Below are 15,046 nucleotides of genomic sequence, written 5' to 3'. Positions count from 1 at the left end.
GGACATCTATGCTGCTGATCGTGCATACCAAGCTTCCCTACCAGCAATCCAGAAAGCAGCAGCAGTAGAAAGTAGCCTAGTTAGTCTGTAAGCCGCTGGCTGGCTGGGACACAAACTATTCTGCGCAGGAGCAACTAAGATGTTAATTCTATCAAGATCATATCAGTTTCACTCTGATACTGCAATAGTAATCACCAAGTAATAGGGGGCAGAAACAGGAGTACAGATGTGAGCCTGTAGAGAAAGAGGCTGGCAGATACACAAGATAGTTGGCCCATGGTGTCATTTCAATCCACTGGACTTGAGGACCACACTTAATCCTGTCTTTCTGGAAGCAGCACAGGCTACTAGAAGCAGGACAATGCTGTGAAATCAGGGTCACAAATGTAAAGTGTACCCAAAAAATTCAGATCTCAAGCCCAGAGAAAAGGAAAGAAAAGCAGAAATCTATTAATGCATGAGGGAGGAGTGACACACATTAAGAGAATGGAGAGAGAAGAAAGCTTCACACAAAATCCAAGAAGGGAAATATTAAATAATACTTAGTCCTGCCATGAGTGCAGGGGACTGGAGTAGATGACCTCTTGAGGTCCCTTCCAGTCCTACAATTCTATGAAACTAAAGCAGCGATAAGTATGAGGAGAGGGTGGTTTACACAATTAAATTGGTACCCAAAAGCCCAGGAGTTAGTTTATTAAATGGGCAGTAAGAAGCAGCTCATAGAATCTCCTCACAAAAAGTTTTAATTCCCCCAGCTTCATGAACAGTTGCGGGTACTCAGCAGCTCAGAAAGTCAAGCCAACATGTTTATGTATTTACACAAATGAAATTAAACCTGCATGACAGCCAGAGGGCTCCCAACAGTTCCTCTTTCAGTGCACAGTAATAGAAGACTAATGAGATGGTAATTGCCATCTATCTAAATACATGAAGTAAACTATAAAGGGTTTATAACTACTTTCCTCCTGTTACATTAACAGTCTGGGTATTAATTTAATCAATGTGAACACTTCAAATTCTAGAGTCTAAGTTTATTATTGCAAAGCATTTTAATTCCAGTTTATAGAAGTCCTCATTTTAAACTTCACACTGGTTCATACTACTTTGCCACACCATCTGCAAATTCTAAATTTATCACCATCAAAATTTAATACTTTCCCTTTGAGCAACACAAAGAAGGTCCAAAGAGATCTGACACCTACTTCATACAAGTCATGGATAACAGCATCAAATTAGATTTTGAGGAAGCACACACACACACATTAACGCATTCAATGATATTTCACAACATACTTTCCATCCAGTCCTACTTCTGGGTTTCAGAGTTAGTTTTGCTTGAATGGATATATTCTAGAAATGCCATTAATACAACCTGAAAGCTAACAATTAAATTCATGTTTATACAAAGCTTAATTTCATTAGAGAAGGTTAGATCTGGATAGGGTGAATACATAAAGTAATAATACTGCTTCCAGAATTCTGCAGTTGGTCTAATATTCCCTAAAATTAGAAACTAATCACTCATACACAGATTGAGTTAAAATGAATATAGTAGAGATATGTATTTGGATCTTTGCTATGCCAGAACTTTTGTGGGGCTAGTTAAATACTGTGCCAAAAAATACTGTATGTGCCTCTAATCATTTGTTCTGCTGATGGAGGCAAAAGCAGAATTTATGGAAAGGATGCTGTCAGAATAGGATACAAGTCACTTTATGAGACCAATACTTTGTTTCAAAACATTCTCTATCATGTTACAAAAGGAATAATTTATTCAGTGTCATTAATAGATGAGCACTGATCAGCCCCAGAGCAAGAATCAGGAAATATGTGCAGTAGAAACCTGCCATCATAATATATTCAGTAGTTCATTAAAGAGAATGATGATGAAAGTTTTGTATCAGCTGCAGAGTTTGCAGAGGACACAAAATCACTCAAGATAGTTAAGTCCTAGGCAGACTGGGAAGAATTATAAAGGGATCTCACAAAACTGGGTGACTGGGCAACAAAATGGCAGAAGAAATTCAATGCTGACAAGTGCAATGCAATGCACATTGGAAAACATAATCCCAACATTACATAAAAAGTGAGTGGGATCTAAATTAGCTGTTACCACTCAAGAAAGACATTGTAATCATCATGGATAGTTTTCTGAAAACACCTGCTCACTGTCCAGCAGCAGTCAAAAAAGCTAACAGAATATTAGGAACCATTAGGAAAGAGAGAGATAAGACGACAGAATATATAATGCCACTACATAAACCCATGATACGGCCACACCTTGAGTATTGCATGCAATTCTGCTCGCCCCGTCTAAAAAAAAAAAAAATTAGAATTGGGAAAAAGTACTGAGAAGGGCAACAAAAATTATTAGAAGTATGGAACAACTTCCATATGAGGACAGATTAAAAAGACTGGGACTGTTCATTTTAGAAAAGAAGTGTCTGAGGGGGGGATATGATAGAGGTCTAGAAAATCATGAATGGTGTGAAGAAAATGAATAAGGAAGTTTACCCATTCACATGACAAGCTAGGGGTTACCGAATGAAATTAACTTAAAACAAACATAAGGAATTACTTCTTCCCCTAGCAATGAGTTACACTGGGAGATGTGTGATGTTGTGAAGGTAAAAAATATAAATGGGTTGAAAAAAAAATTAGACAAGTTCATGGAGGATATATCCATCCATGGCTATTAGCCGCAAGAGTCAGAGGCGCAACCCTATGCTCTGGGAGTCCCTAAAACTCTGACTGCTAGAAGCTGGGATTGGACAACAGGAGATGGATCACTCTATAAACTGCCCTGTTCTGTTCTCTCCCCCTGAAGCATCTGACATTGGCCACTGTCAGAAGACAGGATATTGGGCTAGATTGGTAGTTCTCAAACTTTTGTATTGGTGATCACTTTCACATAGCTAGCCTCTGAGTGCGACCCTCCTTATAAATTAAAAACACTTTTAAATATATTTAACACCATAATAAATGCTGGATGCAAAGAGGGACTTGGGGTGGAGGCTGACAGCTTGTGACCCCCCCCCCAATGTAATAACCTCACGACCCCGAGGGGTCCCGACCCCCAGTTTGAGAACCGCTGGGCTACATGGTCCATACGTCTGACCCCGTGTGCCATTTTTAAGCTCTTAAATTTTAATTGTGCAGTCAGCCTCTCTTTCTCTTCAACCACTGAGGAACTTGCAGACTCATTACCAGACTGATACAGTAAGTAGCTGCTGATCCACATTAATACCATCACTACACAAATTGAGAAAGCTAATTGTGTTTACAACCTAATCGAGTATCCTTAGTTATCAGATGCAGAAAAGAGGTAACTGATCTACCTTTAGGAAACGTTAAGGGCCAAATTTTGCTCTCAGTTACACAAATGCAGATCCGTGAAGTTAACAGATTAAGGCCTGGTCTACACTAGAAAATTAGATCAGTTTAACTACATCAATCAGGGTTGCGAAAAAATCCCACACCCCTAAGTGGCACACTTAAACCGATCAAAACCGATCTAAGTCCCCATGTAGATAGCATTAGGGCTTGTTTACACTTACATTTTATAGCGCTCCAACTTGCTGGCTGAGGGGGGTGAAAAATCACCCGTCTTAGTGCTTTAAAGCACTAGTGTGGCCCGGCTCCGAGCGCTGGGAGCTAATCCCCTCGTGGAGGTGGATTACCAGGAGTGCTGGGAGAGCTCTCTCCCAGTGCTCACGCGTGACCATACTTGTACTTCAAAGCACTGCCATGGGAGCATTCCCGCGACAGCACTTTGAAGTTTCCAGTGTAGCCATACCCTTAGGTCGATAGAAGAACTGTTCTGTTGACCTAGCTACTGCCTCTCAGGGAGGTGGATTACCTATGCTGGTAGGAGAAACCTTCCTGTCAGCATAGGTAGCATCTACACTGAAGCACTACAGCAGTGCAGCTGTGCCCCTGTAGCGTTTTAAGTGTAGACTAGCCCTAAGTTGCATAAGTATATCTGAGGAAAGATTCTAGCTTTTCAGACTGTTGTAGGTACTCTGTAGGCTACAGGCTATTGCCAAACAAGGTTCTCAACAAAATTACATAAAGGACCTTGAGCTTAAGGTAAAGTCCCATGTGTCTTTCTGTAGACTTCCTGTCTATTCCAGCAGCAATGCACTGTGCAATGGGCTAGCAAGTGTATAGTGTAAGAAAAAAAACTATAGAAAGTTCTCTTCAGATTTCATTGGAACAGACATTTGACTCATCAGTTTAGCATATCAATCAAGATAAATTCAGACTGCTTTCAGAAGTTTTCTACACATTATTGTCTATATTATTATCTAAGAATTTATAACTCAAGATTAATTTAAACTAAGGCTTGAGAAGAGCTTAAAATCCTTCACATGAAAAAAGTCAAATATATTTGCATAAGTATATCTACCTATCCCCCAGACTCCATGTGAGAAATTGAAATAACTCGGACCTCTCTCATAGGAGTGGGGGGAATTAAATTAATATTTGTGAAGCTCTAAATGCTAAGTATAATTACACAGAAATCAGTTTCCTTTCACATTACTATAATTTCAGATCAGTGTTGCATGGAAAAGATAAATCACAACCCTTAAGTAGTACAGGATTCTCACCAAGCTATTTCAGCAGTTTAGTCTAGTAGCCATGGGGTAACATTTTCAAAAGCACCTAAGTGACTTAGAAGCTTAAGTCCCATTTTCAAATAGGACATAGGCACTTAGGAATAAAAGTTCCACTGAAAGTCAATGGGATTTAGGCTCTTAAGTCACTTGTAAAAAATGCAATAGGTGCTTTTGAAAATTTTACTAATGGACACAAATAGACTGAATGAGGCTAATTATTAGTTGACCTAATTATTTTACAAGAAAGCACAAAGTCCCTCATGCTGTTAATTTACTTTTAAGCTCTAGAATCCATTTCAATCCATCCATATCACTTGGGCTAGAGAATAATCAGAGTTTGAAGACCTGAACATGGTTTTCATTGCATGTAGCAAGTTTTCTACCTTAAAATCCACTAAAAATTAGCTCAAGAAACATTACATATTTCATTCTCAAGAGAAAAATACTACAGATGGATCTACAAATACTATGGTGCTATTACACACACCTAGATAGAAAACTGACCTCCTTATTTACAGGTTAATGTATATGGTTTACAGATTTTTCAAAGTGATTAGTTGGAAATATGCAGAAACAAAAAATTGCAGAAAAAAATTAAACTCAAGACAAAAGTCTGCCAAATGTGACTTTAGACAAGTTAGTATTGCCTCTCCATCTTTAACCAGAAAAAATAGTAAAGTACAACAATATTTGTTGCACAAAATCAAAGAATTGTTGTCAAGTGGTTAAGGCGCAACTATGGAGTCTTTAGATCTGAGTTTTATTCCCAGGTGTGCCACAACATGGATGACCGTGGGCAAATTACTTACTTAAAGGGACTCAATTGTTTGGCACACAATTTAAATTGATGGAGGAAAGCTTTTGAAAAAACGTATGCCCAAGAGCATGATTCCATGTTGCCTCTTTAAATTCCAATATCAAATTTTAAACATTCCTCTACAATGTTCACAGCTCAAGTATCCTAACCACCAATTCCTGGGATGTGAAAATGGCTAAATGTTTTGATACTTAATTGATTTTCATTGTTTACTTTATGTATTTCTTTCCACTTCGACAAGCACTTGTAAACACAGAAAGTAAAATTGGAGATTTTAACTCATTTCAGTAATTTAAACTATCAGTAATATAGGTTAAAAATTTATAATGCAATTAAAGTTGGCCATTTCATTTCAATCTCTGCCTTTGTTTACTCTTCTGAAAAACTGGGATATGAAAGAATGTAAAATTAACGAAAAAACACATTGAAATCCACAGACCGAAAGCGCCACAGATGTATAAGGGAATTGTCGCATCTAATTTTTAACCATTTTGTTCCAGATTCACAGGCAAAACAAGAATTGTATTGAAGATCTCATTTTCCTTATTCTCCGGCAGTCTCCCTTTTGGAGCTTAGCAACTTCCCCATGAAATACTCTAGGTATTTAGAGTGCAAACGTTAATTAAAACAAAAAACAAAAAAAGCAGATGAGTAAGGAAACTTGCAATTTTCTTCCTCAGGGTATTTAGAAATCTAGGAAAAAGAAGAACAGGAGGACTTGTGGCACCTTAGAGACTAACAAATTTATTAGTCTCTAAGGTGCCACAAGTCCTCCTGTTCTTCTTTTTGCGGATACAGACTAACACGGCTGCTACTCTGAAACCTTAGAAATCTAGGAAATCATATGCTTGTTTGAGGTAGGCCTTTGGTAGCTACTATACTTTCTGGTGACTAACCACTACATGGAATACCCCAGGTTTCAATGACCCTAAAGATCAAAAACAAATCTAAAGCCTGCCATCCCTGGCTGGGATGATTTAGCTGGGAATTGGTCCTGCTTTGAGCAGGGGGTTGGACTAGATGACCTCTTGAGGTCCCTTCCAACTCTGATATTCTATGATTCTATGATCTCTTTTACACACACTGACTGCAATTATGGCAGAGCTAGAGGACTGTACAAGAAGAGCAATTTACTAATGCAGATCCCCTAGATTATGACTGTACAGTAGGAGAGCAAGGCAAACGACTGTCTAACCTCCAGTGAATTCGCCTTTGTAGTGTCCCTTCAATGAAAGGGCCTAGTAGCATTTATTGCTCAGACTGCATCACTGTTGGAGTTAAAGACAGAGGATTAACAGATTGACCATTTTGAAATCCACTTTCGCACCAGGAAGAGCCCCTCCAGCATCTCCTAATCCCACCTCCTCAAAAATAAATCACTCCTTTCTCATCTGCTTCAACTGCCTTCCCTAGTAATCTGTTCCTTGTGTGTTTTCTTTCAGAGTAGCAGTTTTACCTGAAATCCCTGATTTTTGTCAGTTATAGCTACTAGCTTTTGAGACCATTAGCAGCATAAGAAGTTTCTAGTAATTCCATTTCACATTTCTTAACATCTGGAGTCTTCTCTTTTCCCATGAGAAGCAAGTCCTGTTAAGTTTGATTTTTTTTTTTCCTAAACTTGGTGAGTTTACTAGTGGTGAATGGAACTGAGCTAGCAGCCATGAAGACTGAAGAGGCTTGCAAAGACCACTTTAAAACATAAGAAAGAGGTCAGTCTCCACTTCTCATTCAGTTCTTTGCCTCAGAGCATCAACTACAGTAATGATTTTGTTATGCTAGTATTTGCCCACTAGAAAATGAACAGAGATGCCCAAACTCATTTCACAAAAGACATCAAAAAGCAGCAGGTGAGATCTGTCTGTCAATAACTGCTTTGGCTGAATCCAAACCCTACATTCAAAAGATGAATTGTTCAATATATCCCATTACTGATCTCCCTGGCTACCCAGCTTGTCTGGTTCAAAGACTCTGTTGCCCTGTGATGCAATGTTTCCAAAGCAGTATCTTTCCTGTGGTACAGCGATTAGATCTGCATACAGTATTCCAAATGAGGGCTCACAGGTGCCTAGAATAGTTACAGGATCACCCTTTTGTTTTACACCCTGGTTACCTTTTAACAATCCTTATTTAGCCGGCAGCAGAACAGTAGTATGAAAGTGTCTAACACAGCTAGTCTTACACATCTACATCTCTTGTCTGAGAAGCTACATATTAGCACACAAGGAAAATACATGTATGAATAATTTGTCCAAAGAGTGAAAAGCTTCTACTTTTGTGAAGAGTAGAGAGAGTCTAAGCAGGGGAGCCAATCAGGATAATGCTGGACTGCTAACACGATGGGAGCAGAAAAAGTGGGTGTCTGGCTTTGCCGACATACAGAAGCCACGAGGTTTAGCCACAGTGGAACAGCAAAAGGCAACTCAATGATTAGCCCTAGTACCTTCTTTGGCTCCATAACTTGACTAGGTCTGTAAAACATAGTTTTCAAGGCAGTGCTCAGAAACGCCTGCCAGCCCTGCGGTACCTGCACTCAAGAAGTGGTGCTGGTGTCTCAATAGGCCCTCATAGTTTATGCTTCACAGCAGGGAGGGAACCAGCGTAAGTCCCTAAGTGGGGCTGAGAGGCGCCGTCTCGCTGTCAGAAATCACGGGGGAAAGAGGCTACCCTACAGCCCCGCGAATACCCCGGGGAGAGAGAGCCGCTGTACAGGCCACAGGCACTTGCGGCCGAGAGCTCCTCGGGGCAGGGACTCGGCCCGTCCCAGCCCACTTAACTGCCCAGACTCTCCCACTCCGGGCCCCGCAGGCGGGGAAAGGCGGGCTCCCCACGGCCCGCCGAGCGCAAGTGACGCCGGGGCGGGAGGGGGCACAGGCCGCTGGCCCGTCCCCACCCAGTGCTTACAGGCCACGGCCCGGCCCGCACCGGGCGCAGGTGGAATGGGGTCCGGCCAGGGTACGTGGGTCCTCGGGGCCTGCAGCAGCTCCCCCTCACACGGCGGGTGGGGAAGCGGCCGGGCCCAGAGGAGGCGGCTCAGGGAGCAAGAGAAACGGGAGCCCGAGCACCCCCAAGACCCACTTCCCTGCCCCAGGCTCCGTCACCATTGCAACCTCTGGCCCCGCCGCCCTCAGGCCCTCGCCCGGCTAGGCCTCACCGTGAGCGGCCGCAGCACCCGCGCGTGTCCCGGATTGAGGCGGCGGCGAATGACCCGGATGTTCCCGACTCGGCTCCCCCCCTTTGTCTCTGGTCCGGACTTTCCCTCCCTCCTTGCTCGGTGCGGAGCGCAGCGGCGTGGTATGTCCCTGAGTCCGACCCGTCCGCCCCGCTGCGCCGGCGCAATATGACCCTCAATCCGACCCGTCCGGCACGCTATACGCATCTTCCTGACACAGGGCCTTGAGGTGGCCAATACAGAGCCAGAGTGGGGGCCATTCGGGAAGTTCCCTGTGGCAGTCTCCCTACGTCACTCCAGTCGCTTTGTGCTTCACCTTCCCCCCCGAACCTGAGCAGATTTTTCCTTTAGGCACTGAGTTAGTCACCTATGCCTTTCAAAGGAAAAGGCTGGGGGCTCGATGGGCCAGACTGGAAAGTGCGGGACCATGACCCGCCCACAGGGGCTCGCAAGACCCCACTCAGTCAGGACCCCTTGGCTCCCACGAGTGCCGTGTGCAGAGGTGTGGGAGGGAGCGCATTCCTCCGAATCACGTGACGTCACATTAGCCGTTTGCCCAGCCCAGCGCCGGGCGCGTGGTCCCCGGGGGGGGGGTCTGTCGGCTGCGAGCCTGGGGTCCTTCCCAGAGCGTCTGCCGCCGGGGCGAGCCCGCGGGCCTGGGCCGCCGCGTGTTCCCTACGTGGGACTGCACGGAACACGTGTCCGTCTGACCTCGCGGCTTGGCACCGACCCCTCCCCATCACCCCCCCACATCCGATCCGTCTCAGCCTCGTCCTCGCCATCACCCCCATCTCTGTCACCATCACCCCCATCTCTGTGTCACCGCCTCGTCCTCACCATCACCCCCATCTCTGTGTCACCGCCTCGTCCTCGCCATCACCCCCATCTCTGTGTCACCGCCTCGTCCTCGCCATCACCCCCATCTCTGTCACCGTCACCCCCATCAGTGTGTCATTGCCTCGTCCTCGCCATCACCCCCATCTCTGTCACCGTCACCCCCATCAATGTGTCATTGCCTCGTCCTCACCATCACCCCCATCTCTGTCACCTTCACCCCCATCAGTGTGTCATTGCCTCGTCCTCGCCATCACCCCCATCTCTGTGTCACCGTCACCCCCATCAATGTGTCATTGCCTCGTCCTCGCCATCACCCCCATCTCTGTCACCGTCACCCCCCATCAGTGTGTCATTGCCTCGTCCTCGCCATCACCCCCATCTCTGTGTCACCGCCTCGTCCTCGTCATCACCCCCATCTCTGTGTCACCGTCACCCCCATCAATGTGTGTCATTGCCTCGTCCTCGCCATCACCCCCATCTCTGTCACCATCACCCCCATCTCTGTGTCACCGCCTCGTCCTCACCATCACCCCCATCTCTGTGTCACCGCCTCGTCCTCGCCATCACCTCCATCTCTGTCACCGTCACCCCCATCAGTGTGTCATTGCCTCGTCCTCACCATCACCCCCATCTCTGTGTCACCGCCTCGTCCTCGTCATCACCCCCATCTCTGTGTCACCGTCACCCCCATCAATGTGTGTCATTGCCTCGTCCTCGCCATCACCCCCATCTGTGTCACCGTCACCCCCATCAATGTGTGTCATTGCCTCGTCCTCGCCATCACCCCCATCTGTGTCACCGTCACCCCCATCAATGTGTGTCATTGCCTCGTCCTCGCCATCACCCCCCTCTCTGTGTCACCGCCTCGTCCTCGTCATCACCCCCATCTCTGTCACCGTCACCCCCATCAGTGTGTCATTGCCTCGTCCTCACCATCACCCCCATCTCTGTTACCGTCACCCCCATCAGTGTGTCATTGCCTCGTCCTCGCCATCACCCCCATCTCTGTCACCGTCACCCCCATCTCTGTGTCACCGCCTCGTCCTCACCATCACCCCCATCTCTGTGTCACCGCCTCGTCCTCGCCATCACCTCCATCTCTGTCACCGTCACCCCCATCAGTGTGTCATTGCCTCGTCCTCGCCATCACCCCCATCTCTGTGTCACCGCCTCGTCCTCGTCATCACCCCCATCTCTGTGTCACCGTCACCCCCATCAATGTGTGTCATTGCCTCGTCCTCGCCATCACCCCCATCTGTGTCACCGTCACCCCCATCAATGTGTGTCATTGCCTCGTCCTCGCCATCACCCCCATCTGTGTCACCGTCACCCCCATCAATGTGTGTCATTGCCTCGTCCTCGCCATCACCCCCCTCTCTGTGTCACCGCCTCGTCCTCGTCATCACCCCCATCTCTGTCACCGTCACCCCCATCAGTGTGTCATTGCCTCGTCCTCACCATCACCCCCATCTCTGTTACCGTCACCCCCATCAGTGTGTCATTGCCTCGTCCTCGCCATCACCCCCATCTCTGTGTCACCGCCTCGTCCTCGTCATCACCCCCATCTCTGTCACCGTCACCCCCATCAGTGTGTCATTGCCTCGTCCTCGCCATCACCCCCATCTCTGTGTCACCGCCTCGCCCTCGTCATCACCCCCATCTCTGTCACCGTCACCCCCATCAGTGTGTCATTGCCTCGTCCTCGCCATCACCCCCATCTCTGTGTCACCGTCACCCCCATCAGTGTGTCATTGCCTCATCCTCACCATCACCCCCATCTCTGTCACCGTCACCCCCATCAGTGTGTCATTGCCTCGTCCTCGCCATCACCCCCATCTCTGTGTCACCGTCACCCCCATCAGTGTGTGTCATTGCCTCGTCCTCGCCATCACCCCCATCTCTGTCACCGTCACCCCCATCAGTGTGTCATTGCCTCGTCCTCGCCATCACCCCCATCTCTGTCACCGTCACCCCCATCAGTGTGTCATTGCCTCGTCCTCACCATCACCCCCATCTCTGTCACCGTCACCCCGATCAGTGTGTCATTGCCTCGTCCTCGCCATCACCCCCATCTCTGTCACCGTCACCCCCATCAGTGTGTGTCATTGCCTCGTCCTCGCCATCACCCCCATCTCTGTCACCGTCACCCCATCAGTGTGTCATTGCCTCGTCCTCGCCATCACCCCCATCTCTGTCACCGTCACCCCCATCAGTGTGTCATTGCCTCGTCCTCGCCATCACCCCCATCTCTGTCACCATCACCCCCATCTCTGTGTCACCGCCTCGTCCTCGTCATCACCCCCATCTCTGTCACCGTCACCCCCATCAGTGTGTCATTGCCTCGTCCTCGCCATCACCCCCATCTCTGTCACCGTCACCCCCATCAGTGTGTCATTGCCTCGTCCTCACCATCACCCCCATCTCTGTCACCGTCACCCCGATCAGTGTGTCATTGCCTCGTCCTCGCCATCACCCCCATCTCTGTCACCGTCACCCCCATCAGTGTGTGTCATTGCCTCGTCCTCGCCATCACCCCCATCTCTGTGTCACCGTCACCCCCCATCAATGTGTCATTGCCTCGTCCTCACCATCACCCCCATCTCTGTCACCGTCACCCCCATCAGTGTGTGTCATTGCCTCGTCCTCGCCATCACCCCCATCTCTGTGTCACCGTCACCCCCCATCAATGTGTCATTGCCTTGTCCTCACCATCACCCCCATCTCTGTCACCGTCACCCCCATCAGTGTGTCATTGCCTCGTCCTCGCCATCACCCCCATCTCTGTGTCACCGTCACCCCCCATCAATGTGTCATTGCCTCGTCCTCACCATCACCCCCATCTCCGTCACCGTCACCCCCATCAGTGTGTCATTGCCTCATCCTCGCTATCACCCCCATCTCTGTGTCACCGTCACCCCCATCAGTGTGTGTCATTGCCTCGTCCTCGCCATCACCCCCATCTCTGTGTCACCGCCTCGTCCTCGTCATCACCCCCATCTCTGTCACCGTCACCCCCATCAGTGTGTCATTGCCTCGTCCTCACCATCACCCCCATCTCTGTCACTGTCACCCCCATCAGTGTGTGTCATTGCCTCGTCCTCGCCATCACCCCATCTCTGTGTCACCGTCACCCCCCATCAATGTGTCATTGCCTCGTCCTCACCATCACCCCCATCTCTGTCACCGTCACCCCCATCAGTGTGTCATTGCCTCGTCCTCGCTATCACCCCCATCTCTGTCACCGTCACCCCCATCAGTGTGTCATTGCCTCGTCCTTGCTATCACCCCCATCTCTGTCACCGTCACCCCCCATCAATGTGTCATTGCCTCGTCCTCACCATCACCCCCATCTCTGTCACCGTCACCCCCATCAGTGTGTCATTGCCTCATCCTCGCTATCACCCCCATCTCTGTGTCACCGTCACCCCCATCAGTGTGTGTCATTGCCTCGTCCTCGCCATCACCCCCATCTCTGTGTCACCGTCACCCCCATCAGTGTGTCATTGCCTTGTCCTCACCATCACCCCCATCTCTGTGTCACCGTCACCCCCCATCAATGTGTCATTGTCTCGTCCTCACCATCACCCCCATCTCCGTCACCGTCACCCCCATCAGTGTGTCATTGCCTCGTCCTCGCCATCACCCCCATCTCTGTGTCACCGTCACCCCCATCAATGTGTCATTGCCTCGTCCTCGCCATCACCCCCATCTCTGTCACCGTCACCCCCCATCAGTGTGTCATTGCCTCGTCCTCGCCATCACCCCCATCTCTGTCACCGTCACCCATCAGTGTGTCATTGCCTCGTCCTCACCATCACCCCATCTCTGTGTCACCGTCACCCCCATCAGTGTGTCATTGCCTCGTCCTCACCATCACCCCATCTCTGTGTCACCGTCACCATCAGTGTGTCATTGCCTCGTCCTCGCCATCACCCCCATCTCTGTCACCGTCACCCCCATCAGTGTGTCATTGCCTCGTCCTCGCCATCACCCCCATCTCTGTGTCACCGTCACCATCAGTGTGTCATTGCCTCGTCCTCACCATCACCCCCATCTCTGTCACCGTCACCCCCCATCAGTGTGTCATTGCCTCGTCCTCGCTATCACCCCCATCTCTGTCACCGTCACCCCCATCAGTGTGTCATTGCCTCGTCCTCGCCATCACCCCCATCTCTGTGTCACCGTCACCCCCATCAGTGTGTCATTGCCTCGTCCTCGCCATCACCCCCATCTCTGTCACCGTCACCCCATCAGTGTGTCATTGCCTCGTCCTCACCATCACCCCCATCTCTGTCACCGTCACCCCCATCAGTGTGTGCCATTGCCTCGTCCTGGCCATCACCCCCATCTCTGTGTCACCGTCACCCCCATCAGTGTGTGTCATTGCCTCGTCCTGGCCATCACCCCCATCTCTGTGTCACCGTCACCCCCATCAATGTGTCATTGCCTCGTCCTCGCCATCACCCCCATCTCTGTCACCGTCACCCCCCATCAGTGTGTGCCATTGCCTCGTCCTCGCCATCACCATCTCTTTGTCACCATCACCCCCCATCAGTGTGTGCCATTGCCTCGTCCTCGCCTTCCTCCTCCATTTCTGTGTCACCGTCACCCCCCATCAATGTGTGTCATTGCCTCGTCCTCGCCATCACCCCCATCTCTGTGTCACCGTCACCCCCATCAATGTGTGTCATTGCCTCGTCCTCACCTTCCCCCTCCATTTCTGTGTCACCATCACCCCCCATCAGTGTGTGCCATTGCCTCGTGCTCACCTTCCCCCTCCATTTCTGTGTCACCATCACCCCCCATCAGTGTGTCATTGCCTCGTCCTCGCCATCACCCCCATCTCTGTCACCGTCACCCCCATCAGTGTGTGTCATTGCCTCGTCCTCACCTTCTCCCTTCATTTCTGTGTCACCATCACCCCCCATCAGTGTGTCATTGCCTCGTCCTCACCATCACCCCCATCTCTGTGTCACCGTCACCCCCCATCAGTGTGTGCCATTGCCTCGTCCTTACCTTCCCCCTCCATTTCTGTGTCACCATCACCCCCCCATCAGTGTGTGTCACTGCCTCACCCTCACCCCTGCATCTCTGTGTCACCGCCTCATCCTCGCCATCATACCCCATCAACTTAGGCTTGAACAGGGACTGGGAATGGCTGAGCCATTACAAGCATTGAATCTATCCCCCCTTGTAAGTATTCTCACACTTCTTATCAAACTGTCTGTACTGGGCTATCTTGATTATCACTTCAAAAATTTTTTTCTCTTACTTAATTGGCCTCTCAGAGTTGGTAAGACAACTCCCACCTTTTCATGCTCTCTGGATGTATATATATATCTCCTCAATATATGTTCCATTCTATGCATCTAAAGAAGTGGGCTGTAGCCCACGAAAGCTTATGCTCAAATAAATGTTTTAGTCTCTAAGGTGCCACAAGTACTCCTGTTCTTTTTTTAGAATATATACTAACCCCTTATGCTAAACTGTTTGCTCTTGTACCACTCCTAGTACCTTTCCCAGACTAGCTATGTAGCTTGAAAGCTTCTCTCTCTCTCACCAACAGAAGTTGGTCCCCACCTTCTCTCTGTAACAGGGAGATGG

General features: G+C 48.7%; 1 protein-coding gene across 4 annotated transcripts in view; it reads right to left on the bottom strand.

Moving 5' to 3' along the window:
- Positions 1 to 15,046, bottom strand: part of UBE2I (ubiquitin conjugating enzyme E2 I) — a 49,631-nt gene that overhangs the window by 24,633 nt on the left and 9,952 nt on the right. The window contains exon 1 of one of the 4 annotated variants that reach the window (XR_010591244.1): positions 8,588 to 9,048. The exons of 1 other annotated variant lie outside the window; for it this stretch is intronic. The gene's annotated coding sequence lies outside the window, so the exon portion shown is untranslated. Of the gene's footprint in view, positions 1 to 8,534; positions 9,049 to 15,046 lie in introns of those variants that run through there. 2 more of the 4 variants (XM_005288883.5, XM_065560395.1) reach the window with 2 other exon arrangements.

Source organism: Chrysemys picta, chromosome 10 (genome assembly GCF_011386835.1).
Source record: "Chrysemys picta bellii isolate R12L10 chromosome 10, ASM1138683v2, whole genome shotgun sequence".
Taxonomy (NCBI): domain Eukaryota; kingdom Metazoa; phylum Chordata; order Testudines; family Emydidae; genus Chrysemys; species Chrysemys picta.
Note: the sequence above shows the minus strand (reverse complement) of the source record. Positions and strands in the feature narration are given on the sequence as shown.